This window comes from Chiloscyllium punctatum, chromosome 13 (genome assembly GCF_047496795.1).
Source record: "Chiloscyllium punctatum isolate Juve2018m chromosome 13, sChiPun1.3, whole genome shotgun sequence".
Lineage (NCBI taxonomy): Eukaryota > Metazoa > Chordata > Chondrichthyes > Orectolobiformes > Hemiscylliidae > Chiloscyllium > Chiloscyllium punctatum.
Window position 1 is genome coordinate 2,626,712 of NC_092751.1, and position 16,088 is coordinate 2,642,799.

The 16,088-nt window shown below is 42.0% G+C and overlaps 1 non-coding gene and 1 pseudogene across 1 annotated transcript; one reads left to right on the forward strand and one right to left on the reverse strand.

Annotated features, from left to right (window-relative positions):
- LOC140484466 (cyclic AMP-responsive element-binding protein 1-like) overlaps nt 1-16,088 on the reverse strand; it is an 80,378-nt pseudogene that overhangs the window by 26,503 nt on the left and 37,787 nt on the right.
- Nucleotides 2,380-2,453, forward strand: trnai-aau (transfer RNA isoleucine (anticodon AAU)). The gene has a single exon. It is a non-coding gene; the product is annotated as a tRNA-Ile (tRNA).

Consider the following 16,088-nt stretch of genomic DNA (forward strand, 5'->3'; position numbering starts at 1 on the left):
ACTTACAAACCCAATCTCTTTGTCCCCTATTGGTACCTCCCGATGGGGATAAGTCTTTACATTCTTCCCCATTTTTTGTTTTTGTTTCTCCCCTTATGATTTGGTTTAGATACTCCAGAGGCCTACTCGACGTCTACTTTATTTTTCCTTTTCTTTCAGGATTAAGGTTCGGGAAGAACAACATTCCTGTCCACTGCCCCTTCGTCCACCTCGGGGAGCCATTTTATGGAACTGATCCAGCCGCGATTGCATGCACTTGACCCATTTCTGGTGTTATTAGCGTGGTGCTCATAACACCAAGGTCGTGGGTTCGATCCCCACACTGACCACATGCAGCGCTTGTGTGGTTGCTGTGTTTCCAAACGACGTGCTCCACAAAGCCGTAAGCGCCATCTGCGCAATAAAACATTCGACAGGGTTAGACGCACGACTTGTTCGCCGTACCCGTGATGACTGGTGGATGTTGTCTGCAGCAAATCAACCAGTCTCAGTTGTTTTCACCAACAAATGCAGCACATGAAATATGTGCAGTATTAGGCAGACCTGGCACCGTCTCGGAGGAGAACCAGAGTTCACGCTTCAATTCAATCAAAGATTCGTTCGTGCTATTTTCCTGGATCTCTGTTAATACTCGTCACACGACTTCCAGACGCAATTCGTTCGCTTGCTCACCTCTCATGCATCGACACTGGAGTTATCATATCACCAGCAATATCATAGAGCCATTAATAAAAGCAAATTACTGCGGATGCTGGAATCTGAAACCAAAAGAGAAAATGCTGGAAAATCTCAGCAGGTATCGCACCATCTGCAAGGAGAGAAAAGAGCTGACGTTTCCAGTCTAACTGATTAAAGATAAAGATAAAAACAAAGGGGGAGTATTATGGAGCTACTAATACCACGCTGAGAGAAGGTGAGTCAAGGCTCCAGATGCAAAGGTGATAATGACAGTGCATGGAGAGATTAAAGGGAGATTAAGAGGCGTGAATTACCCAGGCTGAAGCCAGCGGTACGTGACAAAATATGTGAGGGATGGGTGAAGCAGAGACAAAATGGAAAACAGGGGAGAAGGGTAGCAAAGCGGGAGGAGGAGAGCAAAAAGGTATTGAGAGAGTGGGGAGCGAGAGAAAGAGAGACAGTCAAGAAATAAGAGGTACAGAACAGTGAAAAAAAACACAACTAAAAAAGTTAAATAAAATAATTGAAATAAAATTACCTGAAGTTGTTTGAATTCAACAACTTCAGACGATTGTACTTATTTTTTTTAATTTATCTTTTTTATCATTTCACCTGCACTATCATAGAGCCATTAGATATGGACAGCACTGAAAACACAGTCTTCGGTCGCACTCGTCCATTCCAAACAGATATCCTCAACTGATCCAGCCGCGATTGCATGCACTTGACCCATTTCTCTCTAAACCTTTCCTATTCAAGTACACGCCCAGATTCCTTAACAGTATTGGAATTATACCATCCATCACCAGCTCGTCTGGTAACTTATTCCAGAAACGCACCAACCTCTGCGTGCAGCCGTTGCCCCTCACTGCCTTTCGAATTCTCACCCTCCCACACCAGATTTATACCCTCTAGTTCTGAACTGCCCCACCTGAGCGAAAGGAACTTGTCTATTTACCCGATTCATTCCCCTCATGATTGAAAAACCTCCGTAAGATCAGCTCCCAGCCTCTGACGCGCCAGGCGAAATAGTGAGCGAGTGTTCAGCCTGTAAACGTTTGCACCTTTTCCATTTACAAATGTAGGATGATGTAGCATGCTGTCTGAAGCAATCATTTTAGCAGCTGACCTGTCGCTGACAAACTCTGCAGGAAGGACTGACAACTTGCTAAATATGCTGTCAAACGAAGATTTCATAAGCAACATGAGTCATTGAGCAATTGTGCAATTGACTTCTGAGCTGTTGCTGACACCAAAGCAACTGCGTCGTTCGGGAGCAGAAAGAACCCCACTGATAGATTACAATTCAAATGCATTTGGCATAAGGTTCGTAGCAGTTAATCAGCAGCACGTAACCCTGACTCCAAAGGTTTGTGAGTATCCAGAAGAACAGTGAGCGATCGTTGAAGGTACGGTTCTCCAGACGAAATTTGTCAACGTGAGAAGCTGCAGCTGAGCTGGTGGCGTTGCGATTGAAATTGCATGCGTCCGGACATTGTGCTTAATTTTAGATATCAGAGCAAATGGTTAACTCGAGTATGCGCGTTCGGAAAAGTCAATGTTTTTTTTTGTTGAAAAGCTTTGCAACGAAAGGAAATACTTCAGACTATCGTGCGATCGATGAGAAGCAGAAAATGCAGAGCAGCCGTGGTTGTGAGCACCGGCAATATAGGCATTTGCTTTCGCTGGGCCGCCAGCGTTGGTCGGTTAGCTCAGCTGGTTAGAGCGTGGTGCTAATGACGCCAAGGTCGTGGGTTCGATCCCCACCCTGACCACATGCAGCGCTTGTGTGGTTGCTGTGTTTCCAAACAACGTGCTCCACAAAGCCGTAAGCACCATCTGCGCAATAAAACATTTGACAGGGTTAGACGCACGACTTGATCGCCGTATCCGTGATGACTAGTGGATGTTGTCTGCAGCAAATCAACCAGTCTCAGTTTTTTAGACCAACAAATGCAAAACATGAAATATGTGCAGTATTAGGCAGACCTGGCATAGTCTCGGAGGAGAACCAGAGTTCAGGCTTCAATTCAAATCAAAGATTCGTTCATGCTATTTTCCTGATCTCTGTTCATACTCGTCACATGACTTCCAGAGGCAATTCGTTCGCTTGCTCACCTCTCATGCATCGACACTGGAGTTATCATGTCACCAGCAATATCATAGAGACATTATTAAAAGCAAATTACTGCGGATGCTGGAATCTGAAACCAAAAGATAAAATGCTGGAAAATTTCATCAGGTCTGGCACCATCTGCAAGGAGAGAGACGAGCTGACGTTTTTGAGTCTAACTGATTAAAGATAAAGATATAAACTAAGGGGGAGTATTATGGAGCTATTTATAACACGCTGAGTCTGAGTTGGGAAGAAGAGGAAAAAGAACTATTTAAGAATTTAAAAGAGATCTGATCCATGCCCCTGGGTCAGCCTTACCTTCTCCAGATAAACCTTTCCATCTCTTTGCTACAATATATGAAGAGCGCGGCTTTGGGAGTATTAACCCAGAGGTGGGGAGTAATGAAACAGCCAGTAGCATATCTTTCAAAGCTATTGGATCCAGTATCCCAGGGCAGGCCTGAGTGTGTGCAGGCCGTGGCAGCCACTGCACTGTTGGTGGAGGAAAGCAGGAAGCTTACACTTGGGTGCTTACACTGGTAAGCATCCCACACCAAGTGAGAACGATCCTAAACCAAAAAGCTGGGTGATGGTTGACAGATTCGCGGGTTCTGAAATATGAGGCAATATTAGTAGGAAAGGATGATCTAGTGTTGGTCACGCATAATTCTTTAAATCCAGCTTCCTTTCTTTGGAAAGGGGAAGGAGAATATCCTTAGAATCCAGGGCACGACTGCCTTGACATTATAGAATACCAAACTAAGGTCTTCATGGACCTGAGAAATGTTCCGCTTCATGCAGGAGCCTGACTGTTTATAGGCAGATCACCCCGGGTGACTGAAGAGAAAAGACATAATGGGTATGTACTTGTAGACGGGATGGAAGGTGGTGTGGTAGAGGCAGGAAGGTTGCCAAATGGGTGGTCAGCTCATTCCTGCGAACTCTATGCATTGGAAAGTGTCCTTAGGGCGTTAGAAAATAAAGAGGGAGCAGCATACAGAGACTCTAAATATGTATTTGGTGTTGGCACTTTCGGAAAGATATGGCAGGAAAGAGGACTGATCAATAGCCGGGGGAAGGAATTTGCACACGAGGAGTTGATTAAACTGGTCTTGGAATCCCTATTACTCCCCTGAGAAATAGCGGTAGTGCATGTAAATGGTCATCAGAAAGGAAATGAACCAGAAGTTAGGGGGAAAAGATTAGGTGATAAAGTGGCTAAGGAAGCAGGCCTGGACACACAAGTAGTGCTAATTCATTCCCTAATATCTCCTGTTCCTGATCCCCGGAAGCTCTTATATTTACTGAAAGAATTGAAAAAGAATTGACAGATTTTGGGGCTGAAAAAAACAGCAGATGGGCATTGGATGTTACCTGATGGAAGGGAAATGTTAAACAAAATGATGATGCGAGAAATTATAGCTGTCCTACATCAAGGCAGCCATTGGGCAGTACAAGCAACGTATCCTTTAGTTCTTAGGGAATATGGATGTAAGGGAATATATACAATTGCTAAACACATATGTGAGGGATGTATCATATGCAGAAAGGTAAAAAATAAAGTCGTGAGAAAACAGACCTCGGGAGGAAGAGACCCGGGATTGAGACTCTTCCAGAGTATACAAGAAGATTATACTGAACTACCCAGACCAGGAAGACTAAAATATATACTGGTCATAGTAGATCATCTATCTGGTTGGGTTGAGGCTACTGCCACTGCGAGTGTGGTGTGTAAAACAATATTGGAGCACATAATTCCCCGATATGGGCTAGTGAACCATATAGATTTCGACCAAGGAACTCATTTTACCTCTAAAGTGTTACAGGAGATAATGAAAGGGTTGGGAATTTCCTCAGGAAACAGAGTTTATTGGCACAGACTCCACCCCTTGAATTCACCGTTCATCCCATCCGGCCGGGAGATTGGGTCTCAGTAAAATCATGGACAGAGACTAAATTGCAGCCGGACTGGGAAGGGCCATATCAGGAACCTTTGATTACCGAAACGACAATAAGGACAGCGGAGAAAGGCTGGACTCACTACACTCGGATCAAAGGGCCAGTGAAATCTCCAGTTGAGGAAGAAGTCTGGACAGCCGAATCAACGGAAGACCCGCTGAAACTCAGGCTGAAGAGTCTTAGAGTAACTGATTATACAGTGGCGACGCGAGCGCAGGATTATTTCTGTAGGATTGTGTATTAAGTTTTATTGTACTTCAGCAGAATTTTTAGAATGCTGGGGATCTTAGAGTTATGATGCTAGCTCACTTCGTATTGGGATTTTGTCAAATATAATTTCATATGTATTATTAACGGTTCCTGCATCTGATAATCCGCAAGAAATAGACGCTGATGCATGCAGTTTAGTAAATTGTGGGATGTCGATAATCAGAGACAGTACCGCAGCTCAGAGATACATCTTAAGTCCTTTGGGGATGGTACTTGGTATAATGGTCTTGGAACAATACACAGGGCCACCTTCTGGTTTTCTCCCACAATCCAAAGATATGCAGGTTAGGCAAATTGACCATGCTGAGCTGCACGTTCTGTTCAGGGATGTGTCGGTTATATGCATTAGTCAGGGGTCAGTGTCCAGTAATCTGAGAGCAGAATGGTGCTGAGTGGATTATTCTTTGGAACGTCAGTGTCGACTTGTTGGGCCAAATGGCCTGTTTCCACACAGTAGGGATTGTATAAACTTAGAATTGTGTTTCGCGAAACAAAACTGACCTTTTTTTTAACTGTTGCATTAAAAACTTACCTTTAGCTGTCAATTGTCAATATGTAAAATATCTCAATGTTACTGAAATCAATGTTCAAACAAAACACTGCACATAAAGCTGCACAAAGATCTTCATGACCATCTAATTACTGTTCAGTGGAATAATCACAGTAAAATTTTACTGTTTCTGAGATCAATCCCCACTATCACAGTAAGGACCAGGTTATCATTCCCTTCAATAAATGCAATCGTTGTCCTCTGGTATTTCACTTCAGTCGTTATACACCATAATGGTTGTTCAAAGCATGGTTATTCTTTATTATGAAGGGCCAAGTGTTCTTACGGCAAGAGATGTTGTTCGATCTGATGCATGTTCTCAAACAAGTTTTCACTATAAATATTGCAAAAAATGTGTTTATTTGGTATTGTTCAGCTGCTGATGCTAACATTTTCAGTTCATGTTTATTAAGCATATTTGGAGAAAGTGAGGAAAGCTGTGGTGTTGCAAAAGTGCAGGCACATTCAAAGAGCAGGAGTATCGAAAAGATTCCTGATGAAGGGCTTATGCCCAAAACATCGATTCTGCTTCTCCTTGAATGCTGCCTGACCTGCTGTGCTTTACCGGTACAATGCTCTTGCCATTAGAAATATTTGAGTAAATATTCAGAGACAATACTAAAAGTTACCTCTGTCAATTTAATTGACTGTGCTTTCTATTCACGGAACGTTTCATGTTAATTGCTCCTCTTTTTCTTCTTAAATCTGATACAAATTTCAAAATACAGAACACATTAAAATTCACATGAATTATAAATTTACGTTCTCGACAAGAAAACCAATGGAAGGCGATATAGAATTCTTGAACAGCCTACACATTTGAATGAAAAAGCAATTCCTTCTAAAAAATGTTTCCACGTCTGTATCTTTTTCTCAATTCAATAATCCTGGAAGTTTATAATTGTCAGTTGATCTCTCTGAATGAGTACCTAATCAATGTCAATGTAACAGCTGAAACATTAACAACAGATTGATAACTGGGTGTTAAAGACCTTATTTGAAGCCAACAAATGTTTGATATTTCCTAGAATTCCACCAGAAAACATACTTGAATCATAATACAAGAAGTGAGATGTGCAAACCTTATTTTTAAATGAACAAACTCCAATATTTCCAAAGGATTTCAATCTTACGGTCAAAATGAACAGGTGAATGGAAAAACAAAAACAAATTTCTGACAATTCATAAACTGAATAACAATTACAAATTCATTTTGATCAAAGGACAGAGTAATATATAGATGAATCACAACATTTAGTAACAAAGTAGGTAATCAGCTGACTGACAAGTAATACGTGGTAGCATTTGTTAGTTTACTGAAGAAGATATCAACTTTATTTTCAATTTATACAACGACAGAATAATGTTTAATGTGTTTCAATTTTTTGGACTTGCCCCTTTGCAGCAATAAAAGATCAATCTCATTACTTAGACATCGTAATCTTTAATTATGCAACATTTTCAAATATTCTCCAGGAATTTATAAGCGACAGAATTAGATACAGGTCTCCCCTCTAACCGAAAGTAAAGCGTTATTATGAAACCTTACATAAACTGAAAAGGCGTTCGTCGAAGAAGCATTAATTTATATGGGAAACACCTCCCCTTTTCTTAGTAAAAGTGAAAATCCTCTTCAGATTTCTTCCAGTCAGATAAAACAGGAACAGATGTAAGTCTTTTGTAAAAGCAAGGTGGCTAAAGCGAATTTTCCAACACATATTTCTTGGTAACCTGACACAAATAAGCATCAGATTTTGTGATTATTGATATAATAGATAAAAGCAGATCTAATGTTGGATTGAAAAGCAGTTCAATCTGTGCTTAGGTACTCTCTAATCAACATTCAGAGCAGCTCTTGATAGATTTCTCGTGAAGGTGTGATTTGAAACCTTCCCTCGGGTTTAGTAATAGAGACACTGCCACAGCTCCACAGGCTCCTTTCGTAATGTTCCCACTCAGGACGGCAGGACTACAATATTATGTTTAATATGGTTACTCAAATGAAAACTAATCAGCTGTTTATTATAGTAATTTGAATCGGAATTAATTAGGTAGTTTCTGTGTGTAATGGACTGGAAATTAAACAATATTTTACACTAACAATAGAATAAATGAATGATAGTCTTAAATAAAGAGAATCTCATGACAATTCTTTGAAAGACAAATTGACAAAACTGCGGGATCATTGTACTTTAATTTTAAAAATGCATCAGTCATTCAATATGAACATTCAGCCGAAGTCAAGTTCCCTTCCTGTCAACAACGTAGAACTTCCACAATTTCAAAATGAACCGTCATTGATAAAGGAAGGAACAAACAGATGCTAATTCTATTTTCTTCACATAAACGTGCGATGAATTTTAAGTAAGTTTCATATATGTAAAAAGGAAACTCTTATTGTGGTTCTAAATACAATAAGTGTTAGCATGAAGTGAAACATAATCAAATCAATTTAACTGTGTTTTCTCAGTTAAAATACCGTTCAATATTCAAAGTAGTCGAGTGATTGTACACTGCAATATCTTTACATTAATTCAGTGCTGAGACATAATTCCACATTTATACCCCTTATAGTGAAGCAAACTTGTGCCAGGAGTCTGAGCAGGTAGGGGAGGTCTTTACTGAGTACTTTGCTTCAGTATTCACAAGTTAGTGGGACCTTGTTCCTTGTGAGGACAACGTAAAACAGGTTGATATGGTGGAACAGGTCGATGTTAAGACAGAGAATATGCTGAAAATATGTAAAAATCATGGGGATAGATAAGTGCCCTGGGCCAGAAAGGGTATAACCTAGGTTGTTATGGGAAGGGAGGCAAGTGATTACTGTGCTTTGGCAATGATCTTTGCATCCTCACTGTCCACTGGAGTCATACCAGATAATTGGAGGTTGGCAAAAGTTATTCCCTTATTGAAGATCCTGGGAATCATCAATGAGTCAGTCTTACATCAGTTGTGGGCAAATTCTTGGAGAGAATTCTGAGAGACAGGATTTATGATTATTTGGAAAAGCATAGATTGATTAGAGATGGTCAGCATGGCTTTGTGAGCGGCAAGTTATGCCTCACAAGCCTCATTGAATTATTTGAGGTTGTGGCAAACACATTGGTGAGGACAGAATAGTGGGTGTGGTGTATAAGGACTTTAGCAAGGTGTTTGATAAGGTTCTCCATGGTAGGCTCATTCAGAAAGTAATGAGACATGGGATACAGGGAAACCCGGCCTGGTTAGAAAATAAATTGGTTGACCCATAGAGGACAGGGTGAGATTAAATGGATAGTTTTCAGCTTGGAGCACGGTGACCAATGGTGTTCTGAAGGGATTAGTTGTGGGACCTCTGCTCTTTGTGATTTTTACAAATGACTTGGATGAGGAAGTGGAAGGGTGGATTAGGAAGTTTGCCAATGACACGAGGGTTGGTGGAGTTGTGGATAGTGTGGAGGGCTTTTGCAGGTTGCTAGAGGACATTGACAGGATGCAGAGCTGGGCTGAGAAGTGGCAGGTGGAGTTCAACCTCGGAAAATGTGAAATTATTCATTTTGGAATTTTAAATATGAATGCATATTTTTCAGATTAAATACAGGATTCTTGACAATGTGAAGGAACAGAGGGATCGTGGGGTGCATGTCCATACATCCCTCATAGCTGACATCTAAGGTGATAGGGCTATTAAGACAGTGCATAGCGTGTTGGCTTTCATGAATGGGGAGGTTGAGTTTAAGAGCCACGAGGTTATGCTGCAGCTCTATGGATCCCTGATGAGACTGTACTTGGAATATTGTGTTCTGTTCTGATCACCTCATAAGACATAGGATGTGGAAGCTTTAGAAAAAGTGCAGATGAGATTTATCAAAATGTTGTCTGGACTGGAAGGCATGTCTTATGACTAAAGGTTGACAGAGCTGGGGCTTTGGTCATTGCAATGAAAGAGGATAACAGTTTACTTGATAGCTTTGGGTAAGTTGATGAGAGGCATAGATAGAGTGGATAATGAAAGACTTTTCCCGACAAAGTGGCATAATTTTAAGATGAATGGGAGAAGTTGTGCGGAGATGTCAGAGATATTTTCTTTATAGATAGTGGTGAGTGTGTGGAATGCACTGCCAGTGGTGGTAGTAGATTCAGATCTATCAGGGACATCTAAAGGACTCTTGGATAGGAACATGGATGATAGTAAATGAAGGGCATGTTGGTTAGTTTGATCTTAGAGTTGGATAAAATGTCGGAACAACATCGTGGCCAAAGGGCCTGTACTGTGCTGTACTGTTCTATATTCTATGGATTGAAATGAACAATTATTTTATATTAACAACATATAGATTTTCAAAACTCTATTACCATACTTAAGAATAATGATAAATTTCATCTTGTTATTTGACTGTGCTATCTGCAGAAATGAACGGAATTATTGCAGGGAAAAGTAATTAGGATTTTCTAAATTTATAAAGCTGGAATTACACAGATCATTCAAATGAGCAAAAGTCATATTTTCGACAGCGGGCATTGCATCAGAAATAATGGATTCTTTTGTAGGTGTGTTGATTGGAAATAAAATGGATTTTTATATTACTGTATAGGTACTAGGGAAGATTGGATTAAATTCAAATATAAACTTCACTGTAGTTGTTAGCAAGACTAAACTAAAGCATATTATAATTATTGTCATGCAAATACCTTAACAGTTACTGTTAGAATCCTGAAAAAAAGATATATTGTACCATTTTTCAAAAAGTCAATAAATTAAATTGTGAACCTCCGTACACTTGTTACCCAGGCCAATTATTATGCAATTATTGTAATGGTAATGACTTGATAACTAATGCTAAAACCTAAACAGATAAATTGTTTCAATACTTTATCAGCATGTTCCTCTGAAATTGATTGGCTATTTATGAAGATCGGTGAACTGAGGGACAAAATATTGATTGATTGAATTGAAGGAAAAAATGAGACAGTGTTTATTGAACAGAATTGTCTTTGTTTAAAAATGCAGTTAATGCAAGAATAATATATTTTCCTCCATTGGTATTCTTGTAGAGACATTTTTTTAAAAAATTGTCATGATTCAAGGTAGACACTGGTGTCAGAGTCTGCAAAGGGGAGAATGAGAGAATGAAATTCTAAAAAAGCAGAAAGGAAAGGAATTGGCGAGCAGAGGAGCTCCAATTGTACTGTCTCAACCTGCTAACATCTTATTGGGTGAGTTGGAACGCAGACTAGTCAAGCAACAAGCTGACAGTGATACGCACAGAATCATAGCTTATAATGTCCTAGACATCATCATCACCATCCCTGTGTGTCCTGTCCCACCGGCAGGACATGGATGTAACTGAAATGCTGGAACATGCAGGGTAAAGGACTAAGATCTGCAGCATATGATCAATGTGATTTATTTGACATTTCTCCAGAATATTAAACTCCAGTACAATTTTGAAAAGTTACTATCGTCATCAGACTTGAACTATAAATGTCAGAAAAAGAAATATCAGAAAGTTACAGCACACTTGGCCAATCCTGGGTATGTATTGTCTGTAATAGAACTCCCCAGGCTTTACAGCTTTATGTACTCACCATTGAGAGCAAACATTTCAGACTGAACTCTGCCCTCTATGCTTTTATAATCTGTTTTTAACATATTTCTTTGGCAGCTGCACACACCCTATGTCCTTGTTTCTTTCCCAGCTCTAACTCCATTCCCCGTGGCCTTGAGGGACGACCATTTCTGCTGTTTAATCTCTCCTGCCATCCCCCGTGTGACAGACTGTGTTTATGTCCTTGTGTCCACCGCCCCCCCACCCCCCGCCGACCTTGCTCACAACCTGTTACATTTCTGAAGTTTCCCAGACCTCTGTAACTTTCATTGCGCCCCCTGGGTCTATGGCGCGAGTTTTGAGTTCTCTTCCTCCTCAGATAATCAGAAATGTTTCCGGTTGCAGTGTCCCCCAGATTTTATTTTGAAAAGCAGAGCATTTGTGTCAGAGTCAAGTATTTATGAGCCTTCATCCACAATTCCCAGCATTTGTATGTAATTTGTGACCATCCCACAGATGTGTAACGTTCCTGGATTGGCCATGCTAACATGGTCGCAGTGTGCAATTTAGGTGGGTTGGGCTAGCCATGGTTAATGTGGGGTTATGGGGGTAGGGTGGGTGAGCAATTCATTGCAGACTCGATGGGCTTAATAAACACTTCCTGCACCCACGGGATTCTGTGATTCTAACTAGTTGTGATTGTTGTCATGTTTTCCTCATGCCAGATTCATTCAACTCAGATACATATGCTGCCTTTATGATTCTGTGGGTGCTCACTCACTCATTTCCTTCAGTTTTACATCAATTTCGCACTGTATGTGAGGGTGGGAATGGATTTGTAAATATAAATACTCCAACCAAAACCCCTCACAGGACAGGAACTGTTTCTGCAACTTTCATCACTCACAAGGAAGAGGAAAATAAAGGTACAGTCAGAAACCTTACAGGAACTTCGCGGTTATAATCACCAGGAAAGGCTGAACAGCTCAAAATGCTTTTCTCAAGAAAAGAGGAGGCTCAGAGACAACCTGTTACAAGTAGAAAGCTTTGTGTCTGTGTTTTCAGAGATTGAGGTTGAAATCATTGGTTTGGAAGCATGTTTCATTGCCCCAGATCATAAAAGGTGCTGTCTAAATGTGTATCTTTCTTTCTGTCTGTCTGAGTTAACAATCAGACGGACAGGTCAATGTCTGTGTGTCTTACCAAACCCCTGATTGAATCTGTCTCCGCCCACAAACTCAGGTGCCTCACCACTCCCTAGGTCACGGAGAAACTCTGCCGTTACAATGAGAACTGTCTTTGTTGTCACCACTCCTCGTGATTCCGCCTAATCCCCACTTCCCTTCATTAAATCCCAGCTGCCTCGAGTCCACCCACATGGGCATGTTGAAGAGCATGACAGGAGATTGGATTGAAACCGAGAGTTCAATAGTCAGAATGAAATAGGAAGAAGGAAATAACCGGTGATTGTGGATCCCAGGGGATACAGACTCCAGGATTAGTCCTTGTGGGCATTCCTGCAGTAATACGAGACAGCATTCCATGATGAGAGTTAAACCCGGGTGGCAGGAGAGGGAGCCACTGAACATTAGCAGGTTAATTTCAAACACAGGAGGTTTGTTCAGTCAGTAACAGTGTATTCGACATGGAGGTGAAGTGAGCAGTGAGGGGAAATGTTACCACAAGCTGACAATAAAACTTTCATTGGAACAGGAGGAGGCCATTCAGCACCTTGTCTTTGCTCTGCCATTCATGATGATCATAGCTGATGTGTGACCTAACGGACAATTTTCAAAACCCTCTAATTTCATCAATAAACTCCTCTGTAACAGACAAGAAGAGTATTGGAAAACTAAACATCTGCAAATGCTGTGAAATCAGAAAAAAAAATAGAAATCGCTGGAAAAATTCAACAGTTCTGGCAGCATCTGTGGAGAGTGAATCTTTCAGGACTTGTGACCGGTCAGGTGACCAGCTGCAGCTGACCATTCTACCTGTTCTGGAACGCACTCTGGAACAGGTTTGGGTGTGAGATTGTCAATAATAATGGAGAGAAACAGGAGGACGGGCTCAATCAGATTAAGGAATTCACTTAACCCTTCCAGTGGAACACTCACCGACACAGTCACACTGCGGAGAGGCCGTTCACCTGCACCACGTATGGGAAGGGATTTACTCGATCTTACAATCTGCTGAGGCACCAGAGATGGCACAGTTGGTTTAGCCCCTTCACCTGCTCCATGTGTGAGAAAAGATTCATTCAAATCTCTCACCTGCAGAGACATTAGTGCATTCCCACTGGGGATAGGCCATTCACCTGCTCAGTGTGTGGGAAAGGATTCACTCAGTCCTCTGACCTGCTTAAACACCAGCGAGCTCACTCTGGGGAAAAGGTCATTCACTTGTTCCCGGTGTGGGGGGAGATTCACTCAAATGCAGCACCTGTGGAGTCCCCAGTGAGCCCACACAGGGGGAGAGGTCATTCAGATGGTCAGGGTGGGAGAGGGGATTCAGTGATTCATCCTGACCCCCTGAGACCCCAGTGAGCCCACACAGGGGGAGAGGCCATTCAGATGGTCAGGGTGGGAGAGAGGATTCAGTGATTCATCCTGCCCCCGAGACCCCAGTGAGCCCACACAGGGGGAGAGGCCATTCAGATGGTCAGTGTGGGAGAAGGGATTCAGTGATTCATACCATCCCCTGAAACCCCAGCGGGTTCACTCTGGGTAGGAGCTGTTCACCCCTCTGTGTGACAAGGGATTTGCTGCGTCTTCAATACGATTGAGAGACCAGTGAGTGCTCACAGGGAAGTGGTCATCCCCCTGCTCCGTGTGGACTGCAGGACTCTGATTCTGATGTTACTGTCCATCAGAGTCAGGAGGGGACCTTGTACATGATGACACTGCTGGAGGATTGATGTTGTTGTTGTTATTATGGAGTTGACTGAACTTATATTGCCACTTTCTGAACCTCAGGATGTCTCTCTGGGCAGTAAGTCTCCACAAACAGCAATGTGACAATGAACAGGGATCATGTGTTTTGATTTAAATTTCACAGCATCAGGCACAAGGTTGGAGTCCAGCCTTGTCCAACGGCCTGTGTGGAGTTCCCACATTCTCCCCATTTTATAGTGGGTCCTCTCCAGGTGCTCTGGTTTCCTACCATAGTCCAAAGATGTGCAGGTTAGGTGGAACAGTCATGCTAAATTATCCACAGGATCCAAGATTGTGCAGACTAGGTGGATCATCCATGGGAAATGCAGTGTTACAGTGATAGAGTGCTCTGGGCGTGATGTTCTTCGGATGGTCGGTAGGGTTTGATGGGCCAATGCTCTCCTTCCACACTGTTGGGATTTTATTCTATGATTGAGAATAAAGGCTACAGAGCAGGGTGTCCTTGGAGAAGGAGCATGTGGTTTGCATCAATGCTCTCGATGCCTTTAGATGGAGGTGGGCACCGTAGGGGATATAGTGCTTTATCTTCACCGCTGCCCCCTCCGCAATACTCTACTTTGATTTAGTCCCTTCTCATTCTGTCACTTGTAATGGTTTGCTTGGCCCGTAATGGGCTTTGTTTGGAAATATTCAATTGGTTACACAAATAGTTAACTGCATGTGATTATATGTCTAGATTAGAGTGGTGCTGGAAAAGCACAGCAGGTCAGGAAGGATCTGAGGAGCTGGAAAATCAACATTTTGGCAAAAGCCCTTTTCTAGCACCACTCTAATCTAGGCTCTGGTTTCCAGCATCTGCAGTCCTCAATTTTGCACTGCTGGTGATTATATGTTAACCAACCAAAATGGTGTAATGATGATTTTGATGGTGGGAAGGTTGCAGTGATCACATTTCTGGGTCAGAGAAATAAGGAAAAAGAACGCTTCACATCTCACAGAACGAGAACTGAAAAGCTGTTAAATCAATCCAAAGGTTCAGACAGGGAGGGAATATTTCCCTGGAGTTTGAGTAGCTGGAAAGTGATGGTGCCTGGGAATAGACAGGATTTTGTTTTACAGGAGGTTGAAAGTTTTAAAACTGTTATATTCAGACAGTTTACGTTATTTTCGTTAATCTTATTTGCTGTGCAAAAAAACATTTACAACATTTTAAAACCAACATTTACAAACTTGGTGTGAAAGATAAATGTTAAATAAAACCCATCAAACCATCCCTCACTGAAAACTGTTGTGGAAGTGCAATCTCCTGGAGAATCCCTGCCGACTCCTTCCTACCCGGGCTCCACGACTATATACATACCTGGGAGATAGCAGCAGGAGGAGACCATTCAGCCTTTCAATCCTGCTCCACCATTCAAAGGCTAACATCTGACCATCCAGCTCAGTCTCCTGTTCCTGCTGTGTTCCAATCCCTTTTCATGACTACCTCAAAGAACTATGTCTAAGCCCTCCTTTGCCTTCACTGCCTTTTGTTCCAGTGATGTGGTTGTGTTACTGTGTGCGTGTAGGCAGGGGTAATGTGATGGTGCTGCCTCCTGGAGGACACACGCAGCGTCCCTCATCATCCTGCAGTTACATCAACCGGGGTTCAGCAACTAGAGATAGAACCCATTTCCAGGATATGGGCATCACTGGCTCAGCCAGCATTTATACCCCATCTCTCGTTACCCTTCAGAAGATGGTAGTGAGCTGCTGTCTTGTACAATTCACAGTCTCTTTGGTGCAGAGAGATCGAAAATGCTGCGAGGAGATTGTTGCAGGATTTTGTCCGAGTGATTCTCTATCTTTGCTTCTTCAAATACTGGTTAACTTAATCATGATCTGCACATGATTTTGAGATTTCAGTCTGCAAATCTTCACCATCTAGCACCCTGCGTAAAGGAATATGTACAGATTAGAAATTCAGAACAGACAGTTCTAGTTTCTCTGGAATATCTTTTTCCTCTTTCTTCCCTCAAAGCTGTAACCCTCCAGCCCACTTACTCTCTCCCACCATTCTGACTCTACTACCCCCTAATTTATACCCTCCCCAT